This window comes from Triticum dicoccoides, chromosome 6B (genome assembly GCF_002162155.2).
Source record: "Triticum dicoccoides isolate Atlit2015 ecotype Zavitan chromosome 6B, WEW_v2.0, whole genome shotgun sequence".
NCBI lineage: Eukaryota > Viridiplantae > Streptophyta > Magnoliopsida > Poales > Poaceae > Triticum > Triticum dicoccoides.
This window is the reverse complement of record NC_041391.1, coordinates 410879570-410893260: the sequence shown is the minus strand read 5'-3', so window position 1 is coordinate 410893260 and position 13691 is coordinate 410879570.

Here is a 13691-nt window from a genome sequence, read left to right as displayed (position 1 = left end):
GATTTATGAAAGGCGTGTATGACGACATAAGGAAAACGTTCTCAAATTTTTACCAGGGCATGGTTAGGCCAAACCATGACACCACGCCAGGCGTCATGTTTTCCAAGCATGTATTTCATTTTTGTACACATTAATTCCGGGTTCGAATGGCCTTTTTTATACATTATTTGAATTTATAGGCATTTAATGTGCATAATTCAAATTTGAACTACAAGCACATGCTCTAGTGCACCAAAGTTGGTTGAAAAATCACATGTGTGTCCATGGGTGAATTTCTAGGCCCCATGCAAGAAATGGGAATGAAATTCAAACATCTGGCATCGTGGCTCGGCCGGAAAGATTGAGAAACTTGGTTTTAAAATTCATGTAAATCCAAAACACGCTTGAAAATCATGAAACTTGGCATGGTGTCATGACATGGCACCAACATGCTATGGTAGTTTTTTTGTCCGAATTGGGACAAGCTTTGGTATAAGCTGCTTGCAAACCGGAGCTTCTCTCAAGGAGGCTCGTGGTTCCGAGAGGGAACGTGCCACCTCCGTGTGCGAAACGACATACGTACACTCTCTTCTCCCGCCTTAATTTGTTTACACAGGCAGATTAGACCAAATAGAAGTATCGTGCTAAATTTTGGAATTATCCCGGGTTCGTTTGGCCGTTTTGTACATTAATTGAATTTCTTGGCATTTAATGTGCATAATTCAAATTTGAACTACAAACACATGCTCCAGTGCACCAAAGTTGGTTGAAAAATCACATGTGTGTTCTTGGGTGAATTTCTAGGTCCCATGCAAGAAATGAGAATGAAATTCAAAACTCTGGGCGTCGTGGCTCGGCCGAAAAGATTGAGAAACTTTGGTTTTTAATTCCTGTAAATCCAAAACACGCCTGAAAATCATGAAACTTAGCATGGTGTCATGACATTGGCACCAACATGTTGTGGTAATTTTTCTGTCCGATTTGCGAAGGCACACACATTAAAAATCAACAAAGTCATTTTGGAACAAGTGTTGTCACATTACAAATCGGAAACACAATTATTATTGAAACCGTGGGTGTTCTACTTACCAGTTACGTGCCGCCATGCGTCCCTTTTTTATTGGCTAGGAGGTGTCATGTGGGGTAGCTATTTGAGTACGGGAGGCGTGCGATCAGAGCCCTGTGCGTGCTCATCAGGAGGAGAGCCCTTTGACCTCTATCCGCCGCGCACATCCCTCCCAGCGTCTCCATTAATGGCGCCCGAGCCCGTGTTTCACGGCATGGCTATGTCTCACTGAACTGAGATTTAAGAGATAAAAGTGAAAATATAAAAGGATAGTTTTGCATGGATCTTGATGTAAGATCCGCCGGACCTATATAGCATCGACTGTGACTTATAGCAAGCATGATGAATATAAGGACGATGACAGTGGATAATAATTGTCTTACATATCTAGGAAGATAACTAAAAAAGCCACATGCGGCTACTCCCGAAATACACAAGGGCAAAAGAAGAAGGAAGACGCATACAACGATCTGGCTCGCTGATCTCTACTTTCCTGATGCGCTGCCTGTCGCGGAGACTAGTTCTCGCTGCGAGCGGCGACGATCTCTTTCATCAGTTTCATGTCCTTAATACGCTGCTCGGAAGCAACCGCAGATTCCTCCACCGGCCTTTCACGCTCGATGCGGAGCATGGCATTCTCATCCATAATTTTCTTGACGATAATGCTCGTCCTCTTCAACAAGGCAGCGGTCTCCTCCGCCTGCTCCGCCCTTCCGGCAATCTTCACCCTCAGCAGGTCACGATAGGCCCAGAGTTGTTCAAACGAGGTATTCAACTCGTCCTGCAGCTTCATCCAGCCGGAGATATGATCCATTTGGTATGGACGATCGCATGCATGCGCCTGTAAGAGTCCTCGCCTGCCCGCAAGAGACTTTCCCAGGCCGCCGCTGTGAGGGAGGACATATCTGTTGTATTCACGGTGCGGCAGGACTTCTCTACTGCTTCCGCGGCGCGGTCGGACCAGTCTGCTGCATCGACAGCGCGGCGGAACCTCCGTGTTGTTTCGGCGGTGCGGTGAGACCTCCGTGTTGCTTCGGCGGCACAGCGGGACATGTCGGCTGCTTTCGCGGCTAAGCGGGACATCTTTCGTGCTTCCGCTTCCATGCTCGCCTCTCTGTGGTGGTAATCTCTCCACCGAGAACTCAATCTGGCCATGGCAGACGCAAGAGAATGATGCTGAATGACTTGTTTACTTTTGTGGATGAGGAGGTGAGGAAGGAATGTGCAGTCATCTTGGCATAGTACAGTATTTATAACCGAGTACTAATACGCTCCTCAGTGGCAAACTGTTTAGGTTTTGATCGGTATGAACAGGTTTGCAATTTGGAAGGTGACGGGACGCAGGCTCAAACTTTATTGACGTTTCTATAATTTCTAAGTGCGGCACTATTCACGGATGGCATAACATGGGCACACTTTCTCGGCCGCATACGTGGCGTTTGGTGCATCACGATAGGCAATGTCAGCACACGTCGTGTTCCAAGAACCGTGCATGCTCGTTATTACCATTGCACACGCTTCTTTTAATTAGAATGTGTGCCCATCTAGCGCACACACGTTGATCTGTCTAACTATTTCTCTTTGTTGTGGCTAATCGCAAACAGTTCATCCGTGTGAAGTGCATGCCATCAATCGCACTCACCTTTGATCTAACTGACCGTTTCTCTTCTGTTGCCTAATCACAAATAGTTAATCCTTCTGAAGTGTATGCCCGCAATTGCACACACCATTATCTAGTTGTCCATTTCTGTTGTTCCGCCTCATCACAAACAGTTAATCAGAGTGAACCGTATGTTGTGTATCGCACACGCCTTCATCTGGCTGCCTGTTTCTTTTGTTCCTCCTCATCGCAAATACTTCATTGAACTGAACCGTATGCCATGCATCGCACACGCAACTAAAATCTGAACCTTGTTTGATGCATCCATCATCGCAAACATTTTTGACATTTTTGACGGTTCTCTAACACCACCGTTTGCGATTATTGCATCGCACACAGTTTTTTGAAGGGTCTCTGATCGTAGTGTCGCGTTAGTAGCATCCTGCACTAGTGTATGTCTATTCAACTTACTTGTCTTTGATCAGAGCCTCAGCGTTCTGATCCCCCGATTTGGGAATAACAATCCCTTTGCATCTGAGCATTGAATTAGTCAGTTGTTTTTATAATCTGATCTCCTTGCATTCTTTCTTTTTCTGGACGCTCACATCAGATTCCATGTGGACTACCAAATCATTTGTTGGATTATTATCCGACAATGCCCCTCATATTTAATCACCTGGTGAGTTCCTCCCTGATACATAATGCCTTTGGTAAATTGTATCCTCTCCTTCTGTCTACCATGCTCTATCTTAGAGCTTGTGTTATTTACTCTTTAAGTTTGTGGTATAGGTTCATAAGATGCCCCTATGGCTTGAACCTATGCCTTCCCTAATCCGTGTGAACCCGAGAGTTTTCACAAGTAATACTCTTCTGGTATTTTGCCAGATAAAATTTCAACACTACAACTTCATCGAACTCGAGAAGTGAATGAAAGACTATGCATTGGAGAAGTGGGAGTCGACCTTGGACCTTGTGTTCATTCTCGTGGGAACGATGTATATCCTATCACGGAAGCTACGTGTAATAATAAATATTTTATTGCTATAATATCATCTGGTATCTGTGAATTGATCTTTTGCAATCGTGGTTCCGACCATATTTTCTCTTTGATTCCATTCCTCAGACAAGTTAAAGCACTTGCCTTCTGCAGATCGATACATCTCTGCAACCTCTATTTTGATCTTCCTTCGAGTATTACCCTCCGGTATCTCAAGAATATCAAAGAACTATGTTCCTTCCTATGAGTATTCATCTAGTGTTGCTTCTCACCGAATTCAGATTTCCCCCGGGTTCTGACTTATTAGTCACCCGAGACCACCAATAAGTGAATCAATTCTGCAATCTGATTCGATAACTCTAAGTAATTTTTGTTGCTTACGAGTTTAATAATCCTTCAAGTCATTCCTAGCCCGATCGGCTATATCATTATCGTGCTAAATTTTAACAGTGCTACCTGGTCCTTCTCGGAGCACAATTTTCGACGATGAGCTAAGCCTATGTCGATGTTCCTCGTCATATATTTTTGCCTTGAACAGCCAGCTTGATTTTGAGTTTGTGTCGTAACCGTGGTTACAATAACCTTTCGCTTCATCATTCCTTTAACTTGATGTCATCGCCGATCGGTTAGATCTTCATGAAGTCTCTCGACAAGTGTGTCGTGGTCGTCATCAACATTCCGAGCTCTTCTAGGATATTAATTAAATTCACGATGAGAAATACCATCCTTGCCCCTCGATGATTTGTGTTATCATCGACAACATTTTGCCTTCGCCCCAACACAAACTTATTCATATAATTTTGGAAATACATCCTTTGTGACATGTCGATGGATTGCTGCTGAACCCATCGGCCACCTCCTCATCTTTTCCCTAATAAAATTGCATGAGATGTTCTAGAAATTCCCGGTGGATCTTTTGTGTTCCCAAGGTCCGACCTTTACCTGATGACCATGTCAATGCTATCCCGAAGCATGGTTGTGGTACGCCAATCATCAACAAGAACATTGGGAGCGCAATGCTAACTGTTTCTTGATCAATTATCCAAACACCGTTGTATGGTTAAACCTCATAAATTCCTTGCCCCTTTGTCTAAATGGTTTCATACTTGGAGCCCTATCATGTATATCATGCTCTGCCTTTCCATGGGAAAGTCATACTCTAAATACTTGGGTATAAACACCTTTCCTTTCCATTGGTCTGATTATCATAATAATCACATTTCCTTTCCATTGTTTTGTTTAACCTTCTTCTGATTTATATGAGGTAAGCGGTGATAATTCCCTGCTTATGTAAACACCTCGGTGTACAACTCTGTCGGTAAGGCCATGTTACTATTGTTGTTGACATTCCAGTAACCACCGATGGCCGAGAACTTTGCCTATTGGCCCGCCTCGTTTCAACGAGTAGGAAAATGGTTCTCTTCGTCCCTCACCCTTGGTCCTAACATTGTTGCCACCATAACTGACAGGTTTCCCTCTAACATGCTTGCTATCATGACCGTGCAAGATGGCAGCACCCTTTTCTACCTTTAACCCACATGGTGGGCCCGTAATCGTCAGTTCCATAGGATCGGAACCTGACTCTCCTGTACAACCTTGATTCTGAAGTACTTGCACTTGGCCTCGTCTGAAATTCACGAGCCATCGTCCAATGGATGATCTATTCTGGGTTCAGCCGGAATACTTATTCCATTGCTCTGAACCCCCTTCACACTCTACTTCAGGCATCGAACGATTGCTTACCCGTTTGAAACCTTTGTATCCTCTTATAGTGCTCTCGATGTTTGTCTTAATTTCAATTTGGGAGATACTTTCTACCACATTCCCTAAACTATCTACGAGATAATCAACCCTGTAAGGTCCATTCTTCCGAAGTTACCCCTTGTCCCTTCGTAAGTACGGTGAAGATCCTGATGGAAGAACAACGACATCATCATGATGACCTGAAGAAGGGAAATGAAGACATCACTGCCATGGATCAACCTCTTCGTTAAGAGCAACAAGAATAAGAAGACTCGTCAGAATTTCGTACCCAGTTCTTTCCCCCTTACTCCACCTCTTAAATCCCAGGACGAGATTTCTTGTAGTGTAGGAGATCTGTAACACCCCGACAATCATGGTACAATAATCTTCCCCTAATGGTGCCATGTCATCAAGTTTGACTAAGAGAAATTGCCACTTGAGAAAATCAAAGACAAATTCAAATTTAATTAAAGTCAAAAATAATGTTTACTTAAACAATAAAACTAAAATGTTCAAATTGTTCATTAATTCCCCCTGATCATTGTCTTGTTGTAACCAATATAATTTGACTTGCCAAATAATCCCTAGGAAAATAGTAAATGGTCCAGGAGCAATTATTTTGGCCTTTTCAAAATAAGTGAACCACTATACGTTTGCAAACGATGTGAAACCTTCTGTCTGGTCTTGGAGTGTTGATTTGTATTTATGTGCCAAGTTTCAACTCAAACAAAATTCATTTGCTATTTTATTTAAATGGAAACTATAGCTGATTCAACTGAAAAAGAAAAGAAAAAGGAACAATAAACTGAAGAGGAAAGGGCCTATTCTATGGGGCACATTGGCCCATCTGACAAATGGGAGGCCCAGCCCACCTATCTCCCCACTCATCTCCCTCCTCTGTATAGAAGGAAGGGGCGTGGCGGCCATCCACTACGCCATGGCCGTGGTGGGATGGTGGCAGCCATCCGCCACCCACCGACGCCCTATAAGACCCCGAGCACCCTCTCCCTCCCCGGAACCCTAGCGCCCACCCTCTCCCCCTTCCTCTTCGCGCCGCGTCTCTCCCTCCCGCGCAAGGCCGAGTTGTGGTCGCCATGGTCGTCGTCGTCACTGCGGCCACCGTCCACCTCAGCACCTGAGAAGACATCCAGGAGCTCCGCCATCGCCGTCTCCTTCACCCTCACCGAAGGGCTCGAGCTAGGACGCCTCATAGGCTCGCTATCGCCGTCGTCTTCGCCCACGGCGCCACATCTCATCGTTGGTTGTCGCTGCTCCGGTCCGTCCCCGCGGCAACCAAGGTGTCCACAAGCCCTGGGTGAGCTCCTCTGCCGATCCCCCTCATCTTCCCCTTCGATCCGTCGTCGTAGCCATCGTCTTAAGATCGCCATGGCCGCCCCCGAAGCTCTCTGTGTGCCCGCAGCCGTCCGCGCCCTGCTTTACCTAGGCCGTGCCCTAGTCGCGCCCGACACGCCGCTGCCTGGGCCCTCATGCACGCGCTCCCGTGGGTGACCTCATTGCCGCCTACGGCTGCCCGTGCGTTGTCACGGCTGCTGCTTGCTACTGCCGCTGCTGCTGCTCGGCCACCGCTGCTGCTGTTTGCTGCCGTGTTGCCTTGCTACGGCTATGCGCTGTTGTTGCTCTGCTGCTCATGCCACTACCTTCTTGCCGCTGCTACTTACTGCTCTGCCTAGCTGCTGCCGCTTGCTGTTTGCTGCTACTGCTCTACTCCAGCCGCTGCTAGTTGCTGCTAAAGGCCATGGCCGAGTGTGTGCGTGCAGCGTGTGTGTGTGCTGTGTGCGTGCAGCATGTGTGTGTTCATGAGTGTGTGTTCTGTGTGTGTGGCCGGCCAAATACTAGTTTAGGGACTAGTCTAGTTAGTTAGTCTAATTAGAGCAACTCTAGCAGACCCCGCATCCCGCCGACTCGCATAACTCGTTTGCAGTTTGCGCAAAACCACTTTTGTGGGTCGGCACGGGCTGGCACAGATGCAAACCCCGCATAATGGACCCGTAAAAAAAGCATATCCGCGGAATATACTTTTTTACGGGTTGGCTTCTACGGGTTCTGTTCTGGCGCAGCTTGTCCCAGCCCGTAAAACTTAGATTGATCTACCATAATGCTTTTATTTCCTTTTGCAACAACATTAGATACAAAATATATCATCAAATCTTGGCTAGAATAGCAAAAACAAAGAAAACAAGAACCACGAGTATGCATTTCAGAAGATTTCCAACTTCCATAACTGCTCCCACTAGTTGAAGCAATATCTTCTCCATGCACTCATTGTTGATCTGTGGATCCTTGATCTTGTTTTGTTCATTCTTGACGCTTTCTTCATTCTTCATCTTTGGTTTCAAAGAAGTCGACATTGCTTCCCCTCTAGCTGCACATGTAGCCGCATCATTGCCTTTGATTGTACTAAGGAGTGCACTAACATCTATTAAGTTTCTTTCTATCAACAAATCAATGTATTGGCCTTCCCAAAACCAAAATGAGCATCCATCGTCCTACACAAAAGATTGAGCAATCTCGAAGTGAGCTACCGTACTTGAACTAAAGAATGAGCTATGGAACAAGCTACCGCAAGTGCACGTACCCCGTCGTTTTAGCATTTGTAGAACACCCATCCGGTGTGCTTCGGTGTGCCCGAAGTGAGCCGCAGCACTTGGCGCGGGCAGTCGTTGCACTGTATGAGCGGCATCGGCAGGCCACAAAGACGCTAATCGAGCTCCAAGCCTGGTGGACGGCCCGACGAGTCCATGCCCGCAAACCTTCGGCGGCGGCGGGCGGACGAACCGGCGCCTGCATGCGGCGATGCGCCCTTGCCTGGGCTACTGGAGAGGCTTCCCGACCACTCCATCGCCTGGGGCAGCAACCGGCTACCAGAAAAAAGCCAAATCCGGCGGTCGGCGATGAAGCGCCGCAGATCTGCAAATCCGGCGGCCCGCCAGCGCAGGGGGGAAGGGAAGGGAGTCCTCGCGCGCGTGGAGGCCTTCTGGCGTGCTCCTGCCGGCTGCTGTCACCGAAATCTTGGGCGGCGGCCGGTGGCGGCGCGAGGGGGGAGGAGGGGTGGTTGGTGGGAGAAAGCGCGGGATGAAATGTCCCCCCACCAACCGCTTCCGCTTATATGCAGGGCACAACAGCCGCGGGGGGGGGGGCATTTTACCGGGTTGGCGTCGGGATTTTGCCGCGCCACCTAAATTTTTTTGCGGGCCGGGGCGGGATGCGGGGTCTGATCGGGCTGCTTTTTCGGCCCCGACCCGCATTTTGGCGGTTATTTTACGGGTCGGGGCGGGATGCGGGGTCTACTAGAGTTTCTCTTAGTAGTACTAGTTAATTAGTCCAATAGTAGATGACATGTGGACCCATCATTAGTTTAAAGAAGAAGAAATTTTTCAGAAAAGTCTAAGTCAATGACATGTGGACCCTACACAGTTCATATGTTGAGTAGTCAACTGTTGACTTTGACCCTGACACCACCTGTCATACACTATGGCTAGAATAGCACTAGGTGACAAAACTAATTTATGTTTTATTTTCGAATTAAAAGAATTCCTAACTACTATTAAAACTTCAGAAAATCATAGTAAAATAATCGTAAGTCAGATGAAAATCTTATATATATATGAAAAACGTTCCCAAAAATATGACGAATTTGAATATGCTATCCGTTCATCTGTCACATGCCTCTAGCATGCTGAACATGGAACCTTCCCCCTCCTTTCATATGTCCGAAAAAAAACCAAATGGCAGGAAAACCCCTCCGGATATTTTCTCGCTCCATCTGTAACGTGTAGCACTGCGTTAGGTCACCCCTAGCACTGCCTATCTCCATGTTATGCTTTGTGATGCTTTGATTTCTCTATTATTTATTGTGTTTCCCCTCTATTACTTTTTCCCGGTAGACCCTAGAGACCGCGGTTCAACCAGTGATCGACTACTTCACTATTGAAGATCCGTTTCTGACTTCCAGGCAAGCAAACCCCCCTTGTTCATTCCGATATCGCCCATTTCTTTCCCTATCTTGCTTGCATTAGAATTGCTACCACTTTTGTATGATCCTATTCTGATGCATAGCTTGTTTTTGTTACCTGATTTCATACCTTATCTTCTTATTCTAAACTGCTTAGTATAGGCTGGGTTGAGACCCATCAGAGACCCCCTCCTTGTCCCGACTGCCCTACTGGATATCAGAAGACCCGAACAACAGGATCGAAGACCAGTCCCCGGCACCGCACATCACTTCCCCCTTAGTTTCTCGACACTACTGGGCTACTATCGAGTGCCGAGGGTGATACCTCGTCAACACTTCTGCTGTTAACCTTGTAGGTTAGTTCATCGGTTGTGGTAATCGAGGGTGATTCCTCCTTCACCATTCCCGATAATGATGATGTCGTGCAACTCCTCAAGAGTGGGACCTCGAGGTTGATTCATCTTAGGTTCACCTTGACGATTACATCAGGTGGAATCCCATCGAGGATGATTCCTTAGGGTTCCCCCTTGGTGGTTTGGACACACGGTTACTATGGCTTTACCACATAACCATGATACTAAAGTTGGGTCGGACTTGAGGGGTACCCGCGCGAGCATATTGCGAGTGATGTGGAGTCGGGTTGACCTGGAAGGTGCCCACGAGATACTACGTGGCGTAGCCGGGTATTATTAGCCCTTGCCGCAAGTCCACGAGACGGGACAACGGGGTCACATCGATCGTGAGTCTCTGCTCGTTACCGCACGCTCCTAATCCACTATGATTTGTATATTTGGTCCGAGGGGCCTCTGGCCTGATAGCACTAACCATCACGTGGGCATAGTATGGGCGTTCGCGTCATATGCATCAGTCGAAGCTTAATAGACGTCAGGGACTGAGCGGCCCGCGCCGGGTTGGACTGGAACACCTCGCCTTGTATAAGGGGGGCTAGGTCTGCTCACCGGCCGCCCACGCAACGTGCAGGAGTTCCCGATGCGATGGCCCTAGACCCCTAGGGGCATAGGTTTAGTCCGGCGTGCTGACCTCTCTATTATTCCTAGGTCAGGTTGCGGCGTATCATTTGGCCAAGGCCGGGCATGACCCAGTAAAGTGTGTCCGGCTGGAGTTAAGAGAGTGTGGTGGGTAAGTTGGTGCACCCCTGTAGGGAAGAAAAACATCTATCGATAGCCTGTCCTACGGTAAGGACACTCGGAGTTGTATCCCGATCGATACAACTAGAACTTGATAGTTGAGATGAGAAATGGATAGTATGGCTCTGGGATTGCTTTCTCGCAGGGAGTCAAGGAAGAATCTCTAGGCGAGGTTGATGACACTACTACTACTTTACTTTATGCTAGTCTGCACTCTTCTAATGCTGCAAGACCGCTGAAGATGCTGAAGATGCTAGTCTTCGATAGGACTAGGCTCTCCCCTCTACTCTGGCATCTCTGCAGCCCAGTCCACATATATAGCCTTCCTTTGATAGTGTTGCATATGTAGTGTAGATCCTTGATTGCCGAGTACTTCGGATGAGTACTCACGTTTTCTTTGCTTTCTTTTTCCCCCATATCCGTTTGATGCAACCAGATGACGGAGCCCCTGAGACCGCTACCCCCGCTGACGACTACTACTATCCTGAGGGTGCCTACTACTACGGGACGGACGCCGACGACTAGGAGTAGTTAGGAGGCTCCCAGGCAGGAGTCCTTGCCTTTTCAGTCGATGTTGCTTTTGTGCTAGCCTTCTTAAGGCAAACTTGTTTAACGTATGTTTGTACTCAGATATTGTTGCTTCCGCTGACTCGTTTGTTTTCAAGCTTATGTATTCGAGCCCTCGAGGCCCCTGGCTTGTATATAAAGCTTGTATTATTTTCATTTGTCTAGAGTTGTGTTGTGATATCTTCCCATGAGTCCCTGATCTTGATCATACACATTTGCATGTATGATTAGTGTACGGTCGAATCGGGGGCATCACACTGTGTCCTCAGGTTTAAATACCCAGCCGCTCCAACTAGACGTACTCACAACAGTTGGAACTGGTCTACCAAATCATTGTCTTCAATAAGCCAACTATTTCTATTTCATCAACGCTTTCATTTCCTCATTCATGTGTTGATGAACCTGATCATTACTATTTGAGGACTTTGATTGAAGACTTTCTCTATTTCTGCGATCCTATTTCTTTAGTCACTTAGTTTTCAGCCTGCTTATCCTGTTTTCATGCTACCTGTACTCTGTGCTTGACTTCCATTTCATCATGATGACTATGATTTTGCTCTGTTATGCTTATACCTGAGTACTTATTCCGCTGCTAGTGTGTCGTTACTTAGGAATTTCTTCACCGAGAAATTCCTCAGTGATGAATTTGTAAAAATTGCCTATTCACCCCCCTCTAGTCGATATAATGCACTTTCAATTGGTATTAGAGCAAGGTACTCCCTTGTTCTATGTGATTTTGGTTTAACCACCTGGAGTTTTAGTTATATCGACTGCAGGAATGATCAAGGTCTCGGCTGGGTGTCCTACCTTCGATGGGACGGACTACCCTACTGGAAGAATAAGATGCGCATGCATATTGTGGCAATTGATAACAATCTCTGGTATGTTGTGGAAAATGGTGTTCCCTCAGTGAATCCGTCTGTGAATGCTGCTGATGAAGAGATTCGAGCAACTCGAGTCTCAAGCGAAGAATATCATATGTGGTCATCTGAGCAAAGGATAGTACGGCAAAGTGAGTGCTTTGGAAATAGCAAAGCTGATCTGGGACAGGATGTGGAAGGTCAACGAAGGAGTCTCCACACAACATGACTCCCGAGTTGATGTTCTTCGCAATCTCTTGAACTGCTTCAAAAGACTCGACAATGAAAATGTTCAGCAAACCTTCGATCGCCTCACTGACATCTCAAATGAGCTTCAAGCACTTGGTGCCACTGACATCACCGATCATGAGGTGGTGAAGAAATTGCTGAGATCACTTGATTCCTCACGCGATACCCTTGCACTGATGATTCAAGAGCGAGGAGACTACAAGTCACTAGATCCTACTGATATCCTCGAGAGGCTAAATACTCATGAGTTCAAGCTTGCTGAGAAGAGAGACCTCTATGGGACGAGCTATGGAAGATCACGCGCACTGAAGGCCAAGGTAGTCTCTGAATCTGAAGGTGAAGATTCTGGTAGCAGCCTTGGTGATCCTGAAGAACTGAGCCAGGAGCTAGAAATGCTCGTGACGAAATTCCAGAAGTTCTCTCGGCGTAGTCGCTTTGGAAAATCTTCAAGAAGTGATGATTCCTCATCCCGTGACTACAAGAACAGGACTTGCCACAAATGCAAGAAACCTGGTCACTACATGTTTGATTGCCCTCTATGGGAAAAGGAATCAAAGAAGAAGAAGGACAAAGATGACGATTCTGATGACTCAAAGAAGAAGAAGAAGAAATCTTCAAAGTCCTCGTCATCAAAATCTTCAAAGTGTTAATCTCAAGAAGACTCGGACATTTATTGGCAAGGAAATGGACTCTGAAGCTGAATCTGAGGAAAATGTGGAAGACGAGGAATCTGAGGAGTCAGACTCTAGTGTGGCGAGCCTAGCCCTCGCTACTGCTTACGTCAGCAAGTCCATCTTCAATGCTGAAGAAAATGACCTCCACAACACTGCTGACAAGAGCGTCGATGACTATGCTCCCACCTATTGCTTCATGGCAAAAGGTGCCAAGGTACTCAAACATTCCCCCTCTGAATCTAGTGAGGATGAATCTGATGACAATCTCAAACCTAGCTATTCCAAACTTGCTAAGATTGCTGTCAAACAACAAAATTCTTTGGACAAGGTTCAAAATCTGCTAGACAAAAGCGATGACTTGTTGGGTGAGGAATTGAATCGACCTAAGATTTTGACTAATAATCTTCAAAGACTTCAGTTTAAGTTTGACAATCTTCATGGTCATCATAACTCTCTCTTAGCTGATCATGTGAAGCTTTCTTATGAATTTCTTCAGAGAAAGCAAGATCTTAAGAAGTTAAAAGTGAGTTATGAATATCTTCAGAAGGAAAATGATTCATTGCTTGCTCAACAGATCAGTTCCGCTCAGGAAGAATTCATTCCACCATGTTTGAAATGCATTGAGCGTGAATCTACTAATTCTTCTCATGAATGTTCAAATGCTTCTATTGCTGCAAATTCTTCAACTGTCTCTATGGTCACAAATTCCTCACCTGAGGATACCACAAGTATAACTGACAATAATGCAGGGTTGAAGGAATTGTATGTGACAGGCATATACAAAAGCCTCAAAGGGCATCAGACTCTTTGCGATCTGCTCAAAAAGCAGATCTTG